At 42.7% G+C, this 12,036-nt stretch overlaps 1 pseudogene; it reads left to right on the plus strand.

Moving 5' to 3' along the window:
* Positions 1–7,035: 7,035 nt before the first annotated feature.
* LOC123836104 (alpha-internexin-like) lies at positions 7,036–8,777 on the plus strand (annotated as a pseudogene).
* Positions 8,778–12,036: the final 3,259 nt, after the last annotated feature.

Raw genomic sequence — 12,036 nt, forward strand, 5'->3', positions numbered from 1 at the left:
TGAGTGAATACATGAATAATCTTTCTGGACTTGTTTACTTCTTTCCAAATTTTCTCTGCCTACCATACAGGTTGTTGTAAAGATCAAATGGACTGTGGCTATAAAAATGGTTTGAAAACTACAAGCCATTGTAAAAAACAGAGAGTATGAATTTTACTCCTGTTTATGTAAATGTATGCCATCTGTGTCACGTTCTATGCGTGACCTCCTCTGCACAGTTTTCTCTTACTGCACACAGTAGGAAATAGACAATCTCCAAAACCAATCAAGGTAAAGCTCTGCCCCAGTTGTTTCTTCTATGGCTGGAAGTCCAATCACCAATGTCTGCTTTCCAGTTAAATTTAAGAAGCAGGTATGAGTGCCTGTTGAGGTCAGGGCATGTGCTAAGATTTGGGGTGATATAAGGACTAATCCAATCCACACTAAAATAGATAAAAAATACTTGTCCTATAGCTGAGAACCCATCTCACAGTTTTATATACCAGGTAGTGCTGGTTGTGCTGATGTTGAGTTGTTCAACAGAAAAAAATCAAAAACATCACTAAAACCAATAGAAAATATATTTAATTGGAGGCCGGATTACAGATGACCTTAAATGCAAGGACAGGGAATTCAGACTTTATTCCACAGGCAACATGGGGACCATGAACAGTGGTTAAGCCAGAAAATCACATGGTCAAAGTGGTATTTTAGAAAGATGTATCTGAGAGATGGTATCTTAGACACCTCGGAGGAAACTGCATGAGAGGGCTAATGCAGAAGTCCTAGCATAAGTCACAAAGGTCTTGATCTAACAGTAAGGGGGAAAAACATAAAGCACAGACGAAAGGACTTCTAATTCTGATAATATGGCAGGCTAATATAACTTGAAAACTCTCCCTTCAAGTATGCCTACAATAGCAGGATAAAATACAACAAGAAAAAGTTAAGATTTTATTTATTTATTTGAGAGAGAGTGCACATAAGCACGAGTGGGGGGAGGGGCCGAGGGGGGAGGGAGAGGGAAAGAATCTCAAGCAGACTCTGCACTTAGCACGGAGCCCCATGTGGAACTCTGATCTCATGACCCTGAGATCACAACCTGAGCCAAAACCAAGAGTCGGACGTTTAACCGACTGAGCCACCCAGGCGCCCCAACAAAAAAATATTTTAAAAGCAAAATTAAGATCATAGGAAAGAAGGGGAAATCATAGGAGAAAGAATGAAAGCAAATAAGTCAGCATGTAAAGTGATGCTCCATTTGCCCTCAAAATTGGAGTGAGTCACAGATCTTCATAACCCTTAGAATTTGGATTTTAATGACCACAGGAGATAAGGCCTTGAGCCTCCACAAAATGGGGGTAGAGATGAGATTACTAAAAGATCCTTTTAGGCCTGAACCCATCCGGGAGAATACTGACCCCTCCCAGCCCCCAACTAGCACAGCAAGATGACACAGAAACTCATTTGTCTCTCTTTGTGGAAAAAAGCCTTTCCTGAGAATGTGAAACCCTGGGCCTGGTCTACCAATGAATTTGGTTTTTGAAATTTCCCTACTGGAATGGCCCAGAAACTTTCAAGCCAAGAAATTAATGTAAAAACTGGTCCCTGGCTAGTAATATTCTGGGAGTGCCTGGCAGAAGCAGTTACAAAAACACTCTAGAGAGACATTCCACAACGCAGAATACAGTTAGTTTCACAAAAATAAGCAAGCCCCACATGAGATGAGCTCACAATAAAAGAAATGGCAAAACACTGAAGGGACAAATCCATCATGGGCAAGAGTCAATAGGAATTCACCACCACCACCTCCCACCTCCCAAAGAATGGAGCTACTGCAACAATCTGAAAGAATATAAAATAGGGATGTTTAGAATAAAAACATTACAAAAAGAAAAAAATCCACAAGAAAAACAGGGTGTTATGACCAAAAAAAAAGTGCTTTTTTTTTAAGAACCAAATAGAAATTCTAGAAGTAAAATACATAGTTACTGAAATTAAAAACTCAGTGGGCATACTAAACAGTAGATTAGACATGTTTGAAGGAAAATTCGTGAACAAGGAGTCCAAGCTAAAACATCGTACCAGAATGGATTCCAGAGAAATAACAAGATGGAAAACTTGGGAGGTTAAGACAGAAAAGGCAGCATGAGAAGGTTCAATTAAGTCTAAAAGGATTTCTAGAAATGAAGGAGAGAGAATGGAGCTGAGGCAATATTGGAAAAGGTAATGGTGAGAATTTTCTAATTTGATGAAAAACAAATCCTCACAGCAAAGCAGCATATATATATATATGAATACATTTAGGGGCACCTGGGTGACTCAGTCATTAAGCATCTGCCTTCGGCTCAGGTCATGATTCCAGGGTCCTGGGATCGAGCCCCACATCGGGCTCCCCGCTCAGCGGGAGGCCTGCTTCTCCCTCTCCCACTCCCCCTGCTGTGTTCCTTCTCTCACTGGCTCTCTCTGTCAAATAAATAAAATCTTTAAATATATATATATATTTATATACACATGTATACATATATATTTAAAATATAAATATATATAACATATTTATCCATATAAATATAAAAATATATAATATATATTATATGAAATGTTATTATATATATTTATAATGTATTTTATTTATAACATTTATACATTTAATATATTTGTTATTTATAATATATTGTATATAATTTATAAATTATCTATAATTTATGTATTTCTATTTTGCATATAATTTATACATTTATAATATAAACTTGTATTTATAATGTATTATATATAATTATTGTAATTTGATGAAAAACAAATCCTCACAATGCAGTATATATATAAATATATAAAATATATTTATTTATAAATATATTAAAAACATATTATATATATAAATGAATCCTGAGCAACATATATAAAAATTTGTCAAGGACCATCTTTTTTGGTGGTGATGTATTCTCCCATCAAACACCACCAGTGTTAGTTCTCTAAGGATTTAAGGCCATCTTGGCATAGTTGTCATTAGCCAAATCAGTTGCCATAGGCCAGACAATGTATCGTTTATATTTGTTCTCTAAGGGATGGTGAGTGGCACTCATTTTGTCTACATATAAGATAGAAATTTCTGTTCGAAGTGTCTGATGAATGAAAGGAAGGTCCGTCTGGGAGTAGGCAGAATGTGGAGTAGCATGAGGGCAGTGGAAGGAGCCAAGGTGTGCATCTAAGGGTGTGAATTTTTCTACAGCCCTACACCCTCATGTACATATGTATCTGTACAAAGAGCTGTAAGTACATAAATGTGTTGTCTTCTTTGGCAGGGTCACATTCTAAACCGGAATTTGAGACTCCCTTCATAGGCTTTCATTGATCTTACGCCTCCATTAAGAGATTTGGGGACTTCATCTATCATAATCCAGTTATTATTCTCTCCATTTAAGGGAGACATTTGTTTTGGGTTTTTGATGTTCGTGGAGGTGGTTCTTAAGGCAGAAAGTGACCTCTGTCTTCACTCCTTTTCCTTTACTAGGCACACAGAAGACAAGGTCTTATATTACATTTCCCATGGAAGGCACTGTATGCAGGAAGCCAAAAGCCCCTCACAAAGGACTTTTTAAAAAAAAATATGACACTGTATCTGGTCATTCCTTTCCTTCCTGGGATTTGAGGCATGAGTAGCTTTTCTAGATTTCTAGTCAGCATCTTTATGGAGTTTTTCCTTTCAGTAGTAATATCATCAGCTTCCCACAGAGCACTCATCAGTGTCCCCAAGACATTTCTCCATAGGTTACTGCTGCAGGACTGTATCAAACCCCTCAGAACATGGACACCAGCTGTGATCTCAGGAGCCACCAATACACTGAGCTCTTCCAGAAGACTGTAGAGCTTCCAGATTTGCACACAGCACTCCCCCAGCCAGAAGCTCACTCTCCCTCAGGTACCACAAGGGAAGCAGCACAAGGCCCACAAACACGGTCTTGTCTCAACTGACATTCCCTTATTATTCAGTGGTTTCCTCTGAGGGGCTTGGTATATATCTCTACCTCCCAGAACTACCTCAGGTGGCCATAAAATTTTACAAAAAGTTCCAAATTCAACTTTCAAGTCCCTTATGGTAATAGGATAATGTGTTAAATTAAGTCCCAGGAGCAATCCTAGGCACCCCACAGTGCTTAGAATAAATGTATACATTTATTTCCCCTAAGAGCACAAAGCTCTACCTACACACAGAGAGAAATACCATTCCTTTAGGAGTGTTTGATGGTTATCCAAATAAGTGTCCTGCATGATACACACACACACATACGCTCGCCAGATTATATGCATATATGGTATTACTACCCAAGTTTAAGTTCTAAGGTTTACATCAATATTTCACCCACGCAAACTCAGTTATTCAAATACCCTGAATGGTGTTTGTTAGTGTATTTTTCTCTCAAGACCCCTCCAAATAAACTAATATGTATAAATTTTGAATTACATGCTATGAGGAGGTGATGCATCAATACTAAGGCACTTCAAAGAGAAACACTTGTGCTGCATCTACTTGACACCAAATATCTTAATGAAAATTAAAAACAGTGACTCTCAAACACTAATTTTCTACAGATCCAGATGGCTGGCATCATATGGAGTGTGTGGGTGGTACAAAATGATTCACTCTTGAAAAATAAAGTAAGTTAGTTTTCTCATGAATTCTGAAAGGAAAAAAAAAATCTAGCAGCTGATATGATTTTAAGAAATAATTCTTTATAGGAAACATTGCTTTATTTGCTCATTACCTCTGGATATGCATAAGAACTAGAAGTGTATTCATTTTCTCTATGTGCTAGGCTGCCTCATGCTAGGCAGGCCCAAGAGTGTTTTCCTGTGTAATAACCAGCTTTTCCTCTGTAAGTCTCTGGTAATGTCACTGTTGCATATCAGCAGCCTTTTGAATTTTAATAATTTGTTAATATATATAACTGCATAAAATGTTCTAAATCCATGGTATAACATTGTATCACATTTATTATATAATAATATATATTGATTCAATGGTATATAACTAAAAAATTATAGTAATAATTATGGTATATAATTTATCTGACATTATTAAGCATTCAATATGTCACCTAAAAGATGTATACAAAATATAGTCCTTGATGTCAGAAGTCCACAGTTTTATCAGAAAGGATTCTGACTTCTATGATATCTAGAAGAGTTGTTCTTTCCTAAACACCCCTGTTATCCCATGCCTTACCCCTCCCTGTGGAGGAGCAAGTTTCCTGGATGTAACTGAAAGATCTGACAGGGAGGTGCATGCATATGTCCCCCCACCACCACCACCACCACCGGCAGGAGCCCGGTGTCCTCTAACCCTACCTGTGATTGCAGGAGTCTGTCAAATTCTGGTGTTTCGTGTCTTAGGGAGCCTATTGTTGCAGCACAACAAGGCACCTTTCTTCAGAACCAGTTTTATCAATAATAAAGTATTGTTTTGATCTTATCTGCCACTCCTCCCTCTCAAGTGGGGAGAAGGGTGTAATTTATTGCCCCCCGCCCCGCCAATACCAGCAGGGATAAGACAGGTAACAAGTAATTGTAACACAAAGCACACTGTGATCAGTGCCGTGTGAGTTCCAAAGTGGAGATCGTTAGCAAAGGAGAACTCATTTCCCTCAAGAGAATTACAAAGTAGCAGAATCACAGTGGAGACCTTTCTGCCCCCGGGGCCCATTCTGCTTCAGAACTTGTCATAATTTTTTACACATAGCATATAATCCGTAAGTTTAGTTATCAACTAAATCATAAACAAACATGGTTATTATGTCATTTTGAATTAGAGTTTTTGTTTCTTGCTATTGGATATAAAATTACAGCATGTGCTTATATGTATTGGTGGCCAAAGTAAAAACTGGTGGAGGGAAAAAACTCACAGGAAATAAAACTGGAGATGTAGTTTGGAACTAGAGGTAGAGGGTCCCACCTGTATTGTGTGCATTTGGGTCTTTACGCTTTAGGTATTAGGCAGCCACTGAAAGTGTCTGAGCAGGGACATAACCAGCTTAGATGCGTGCTTCAGGAATTAACATGGTAGTGCTGTGTCAGAGTATAAAGTGCAGCTCAGGAAGGTAGGACTGGAAGCAGGGAAACCCACTAGGAGACTGTCCTTAAAGGAAGTGGGAGGAAACCAGATCTTGAACTAGAGGGTGTTAGCGGGAATAAAAAGGAAAGAACGAAAACAAAAGATAACATGTTTCCAACAAAAGTAACAGAACTTGACCACTAATCAGATGTGGGACCAAAGAAAGGGGAGAATTAAAGATCTATCAGTTTTGAGCTGGTGCAATTATAAAGATCTTAATTAACAGAAATGGGAAAGAAAATAATTTTTTAGATTTGAATCTGTTAAGATCAACACACTTGTAGAACACATGGGTGGAAACTTCCAAGAGGAGTTGTCAGGGCTAGGGACCGGGTTTCAGAAATGAGTCACAAACAAGGAAGAAGTAAAGCCATGGGACTGAATGAGCTCACCAAGAGACCATACAGAAATGAGGATGGAGTAGAGGGCCAAGGGCAGATTCTTAGCGGAAACTTGTATTTCAAGCTGGAAAAGAAGACAAGGAGACACAGGGATAAAAGGAGATATGAGAAATTATTATCAGGGAAGCCTAAGGAGGTGAGAATTTCATAGGCATGGTGAGGTGATTAGGATGAGGGAACAGGGTCCACATATAAAGTGATTAGGCAAAATTAGAATAAAATGGAGCACTGCATTTGGTAACCAGCTGACTACTGACCTTTAACAAAATTATGGATAAGAGCTGAAGCCAGCTTACGATTAAGAAGCGAATTGGTGGTATCCGGATGGAAGCAGTTGACAAAGATGACTTTTTTAAGAAGTTCTGTAATGAAGAGAAATAGCGAAGGCACTTGCTTACCGGCGCCAGCAGAGCGGAGGGAAAGTGGTTTTGTTCATGTGGGTGTTTGTCGGTTTGGTTTCTTGTTTGGTGGGCTAGTTTGATTACAGTCAGGGAGCAAGGGCCCGTGGTGAAGCCAAAGAGAGAAAGAGAGGGAGACTGCGTGAAAATGACAGAGCAAAGCTTCAAGGCTGGCAAGAACTCCAATCGAGAGACTAGAATGGCAGGTTAGCCATGGAGGAGGAAGCTGTAAAAGGGACCAGTAGAAGCTGGAGAGGCAGTACCGGAAGCAGGCAAGTGTACGGTGGACAGACGGAATGAGGGGGAGACATCAGGGGCAGACCAGATAATGGAGGCGGCCAGTGGAGGAGCGGTGCTGCGGGGCGGGTGGAGTAGGCGTGCGGGTGGGGCCGGGTAGGAGCCGCTTTCCCTGGCCTGTCCAACGCACCTCCTGAAAGGAGACTCCTCTGTAGCTTCAGCAGCAGCTGCTCTCCCAGCCCTGGTCCTGGTCCCAGGAGCTTCGTTAAGCTCAGAGCACTACCTGTGCGCCTCCCCCTGCTACCACAGGGTGTTCGGAGATGGCCCTCGCCCGTCCTCCTGACGCTCCAGCGCCGGGAGCACGGGTAGCTCGCAGTCACTGTCCCGTTGCGGTGTGGCCTCCTCGGCCGCCTGCTCCTCGGCCTCGTCGCTCGGCCTGGGCCTGAGCCTGGCCTACCGCCAGAGGCCCTGCGGCGTTCAACGGCTGAACCCAGGGTCATCCGCACCCATGAGAAGGAGCAGTTGCAAGGCCGCGACGACCACTTCGCCGCGTTCACCACGGGGATGCACCAGCCAGAGACGCCGAAGCGCGCGGGCCACGTCGGGCGGGCTGCGCTGGGGCAGCACCACGCAGACCCGTCGCACGTCGCGAGCTTTTCCGGCGCCAGCTGCGCGCGCAGCTGAAGGAGGCGTGCTCGGCGCACGCGCAGACCTCGCTGCCTAGCGACAGCCTGGGAGAAGAGGTGCAGCCTCTGCGGTCGGGCTTCGAGGAGGAGCGCGTAGGGCCCGTTGAGGGTGCAACAGCGTGGCGTGGATGGCGCCTCGCTGGCCCTCCTGGACCTGGAGAAGAAGCTGGAGTCTCTGCTGAAATAGCTGGCCTCCGTGCGCCGGGTGCAAGAGGAGGAGGTGGCCAAGTCGCAGGCCACTGTCGAGGTGGACGTGGCCGTGGCCAAACCAGACCTGAGCTGCGCGTTGAGCGAGATCTGTGCTCAGTATGAGTCCCTGGCTGCTGGGTCAGTGGAGGAGTGTACAAGTCCAAGTTTGCCAACCTGAACTAGCAGGCGGCGCACAGCACTGAGGCCATCGGGGCCAGCCGCCAGGAGGTTCACAAGTACTGTCGCTGGCTGCAGGCACGCACCGTGGAGACCGAAGGGCTGCCTGTGGCCAAGGAGTCGTTGGAGAGGCAGGTCCTAGAGCGGGAGGGGCGGCACAGTGCCGACGTGGCTAGCTACCAGGATAGCACCGGGCAACTGGAGAGTGATCTCAGGAACACCAAGAGTGTGAGATGGCCCGCCACCTTCGGTAATACCAGGACTTGCTCACTGTCAAAATGGCTCTTGGTATTGAGATAACAGGTACAGCAAACTGTTGGATGGCGAGGAGACACGTTTTAGCACCAGTGGATTAAGCATTGCAGGGCTGAACCCACCTTCTAATCCAGGTTATCTGTGCCCACCTAGAATCCTCAGTTCTGCAACCTCCAAAGTCTCATCCACTGGGCTGTTTGTTAGGAGGAGGGGACTTCTAAGATAGCCTCTAATAAAACCTCCCAGATAGGGGGAAATTTTGAAGAAATATTGGAAGAGACAGTAATATCTACCAAGAAAACCTTCAAATATAGCAGGAAGCACTACTTTAAGCCAAAAAATATAATTCTGTTGCTTAACAGAAGGTAATGCTTAAAAGGAGATAATGTGCAGGGGCACCTGGCTGGCTCAGTTGGTAGAGCATGCAACTCTTGATCTCTGTGTTGTGAGTTCAAGTCCCACCTTGGGTGTAGAGATTACTTAAAAAATAAAATATTTAAAAGTGGGGGGAGAATATGCATTTGACTTTTTAAAGAGCCTATTCCTGAATCAAAACATCCGTCACCACTGTAAAATGTTTTCAAGACTTAAGCCTCCTGTTTAGCATCGAATATTTTCTCTATTAAGAAAACCATCTCTTAGGTTGGAGCAAACCCACAAAGGAGTTATCGAAGAATCCAGCTTTCTCACCTAAAGCTCAAGCTTCACGGCAGTGGATGATTCGGGCACAGAGGATGTGCAAACTAAAATGCTAAATCTGTGCTCATCATCATTTGCTGAGAATTGAAATTAAAACCTATATCCACTCACTATACCCAGCCATTACCCAGCTATATAATCTCACTCTAGGTACCTAAAACATGAGATCACTGCCAAAGATAAACCAATGATCCATGCCTAACTCCACTTTGACAGAACTGTTACACAAATGGTGGGTGTTTGTTGAATGGACACATTCCTTCCCATCCTGTTCAACTGTATGTATCCATTTTTCCCCCAGTTCAGGAAAAAAAAAAGGCTAGTGTAGTATTCTTCACTTTAAACACATTAGCTTCTTCTTAAAAGAACTTACCCCCTTTAGCTGTCTTTGCTCAATGGATAAAATTAGATAAATGTTGACCATATCTATGATTCGTGTAATAACTTATCCCTGTCCATTTCATACCTTACAATTTTGTAAGTTAAAAGAAAATGGCAGTAGAAGTTTTAAGGGTTGCCCGCAATAAATAAAATAATGAAAAGAGTCCCCAGTTTTTAGGCTTTCAGCTTATTCAAATCCATTTAATTGGGGAAGAAAAACCTATTAAGAATGTAGCTTTTCACCTTAACTGTGGAAACACAGTAATAATGTCCCAACCTGTGATTAAGCTGACCTTAGATTTAGTAGTATAAGCTAGGAAAGGTGAGTTTTTGTGTGAATGGAAAAAGCCAAGATCTCGTCTATCTGTGACAGTTCATTTGTGGTGTTACAGAATTAGCTGTTTCGTGCCCTTATCCTTAGCCAGAACCCACATATTACCCTTCCTACTAGTCTAGGTCTTAAGAGGCCTTGTTTTCACTCTCCTATATGAGTGTAGATTAGGTTATCACCAGGACACTACTGCCCCAAAGTCAAAGTCACTTCTGGTCAATCAACACCACCAGCAAATATAAAAAAGAAATCTTTCTCTTTTCTTAAGGAGTCTTGCCCAACAGTTTTACCATTGCTGCATGGTGTGTAGGGTCTCCCTTCCCTACTGGAGAGGAAGAGACACTCAGACCAGAGAAGGGGCATATATGTTCCTACTCATGTGCTAGGAAGTACATTCTGGAGTCAGCTTTTCATCTGCCCAACCGTGTAGCATCTGCATTGCATGGTCTTCCATGTGTGCCAGGTTTGATGTAGGGTTAATTCTCTGTCAGCAGTCACTTCTACCACACCTAAAGAGTTGCCTTGTCCCTGTCACATATCTCCACCAAGCACTCCGTGGTAATAGGGACATGATACTTTTACTGAACTTTCTTATTCCAGTACATCCTTCAGTAGTCCAAGGAACTTGTAGGATACTTTTCTTCCTTTCCCTTACTCCATCCTTGTCTTTACTCCCCACACTTACTGTAAAACATTAATAAAATAAGAACTTAAATCACGCAAATCCCACCAACATTAAAAAAAAAAAAAGTGGCTTTCCTTTGGGCCTATGCACTCTAAATCTGGAAGTCTCCCCACTCCATCACCCTCGCTGCCTCCCCCCCACCCCCACACAAATGCCAGCCTGTCTGACATACAAAATCGTATGAATCGTGAAAGCCAAAAGCCTATTTTAATCCCCAAATTACCTTCCACGTTGCTATTTTGTAACTTGTGTTGTTCCTAATTATGGTATTAACCAGTCAATGTTTTAATTTTTTTCTAATTCTAGAAGATGAATAAGGCCAAAAATTTATAAATAGACTAATCCACATTACTAGTTTCTGCGTTTTTTCAAAAGACAGGATGTCAGAGAGAAGACATTTTTGAGATAGAATCTGTTATCAGGCTAAGTGCCATAAGTCTGGGTTTTTTAAGAAGCTTAAATCACAGTGCAGTGCTTGCATTACTCCTTGTAAAGCCTATTTCTGCTGATAGTACCCGACCGACTCTCTTCTGATGATGAAAGAATTGGGAAGTTGGAGTCATGGCATGATGGATTTGGCAGAAGCTTTTCTGTATTTCTCTACCATTGTCTGGTCTGTTGGGAAACCAAAGGATTGCTCCATGCTCTTTTGTTTTAGTTCTCCTTACGTATCTTCTAATGTTTCTGGTTGTTTGAGTTATATTTAGAATCAGACACTGTGGGTGATGGAGAAAGAGAGAGGGAGAGAAGGAGGAAGGAAGGGACAGAGAGACAGAGACAGAGAATCAGAATGAGATTTGAATCCTGGTTTGGATTCTGGCCTTTTCTGTGAAAGGGCAGTCCCCCAGAACTAAAACTCATTCTTTACTTTAGGACTAGTAAATCCTCCAGCAGAAACAGCAGCGGTGGTAACCTTTGTGGCTTCACATCTGTGAATATTTGGGCTTATGTGGAGCTTTGTGAATCTGTCTCTCCAGCAAGAAGGCTCTGGGGCTTACAGTTCACAGAGCTTGCCTTCCAGGGGCATAAATCCCCCTGTTGGAGTCTCCATCCAGACATCTAGATGTAGCAATGACACCAACAGCTTTCATTCTCTCTCATCAAGAGCTTGCCCCACTGTTATGCAGATTGTGGACTTTGCTTCCCATAGGTGGCAAATGACTTTCCGTATCTACTTAAGGATCACTCCCATATCCCCTTGATACTGCCCCCTCACCCCCACTTTATCCTTGGATCTCAAGGTGGCAGACAGAGTCTGCCAGTTTTATTAGGTATGAAGGGAATTGATCAGTCCTTCAGAAGGCAGAGCCCTGAAGTCAGAGCCTGTCTGCATAAAAGGATTAAGGTCCACTAGCCAGGAAGAAGGAAGGCCCTTGGCCAAAGGGTGATTTATGCTGCTCCAGCCCTCTAAACCCTTCCTTTGTGTCCCTTCAGAAGAGTTCCTACCTGGACTCAGGCCTCCCCTCCATGGGCTGTGTGCCCAATGCACTGGACCCGGGCTCCCTCCTC

Source organism: Mirounga angustirostris, unplaced genomic scaffold (genome assembly GCF_029215605.1).
Source record: "Mirounga angustirostris isolate CCGP_5_RB_7025 unplaced genomic scaffold, mMirAng1.0.hap1 SCAF_12, whole genome shotgun sequence".
Taxonomy (NCBI): domain Eukaryota; kingdom Metazoa; phylum Chordata; class Mammalia; order Carnivora; family Phocidae; genus Mirounga; species Mirounga angustirostris.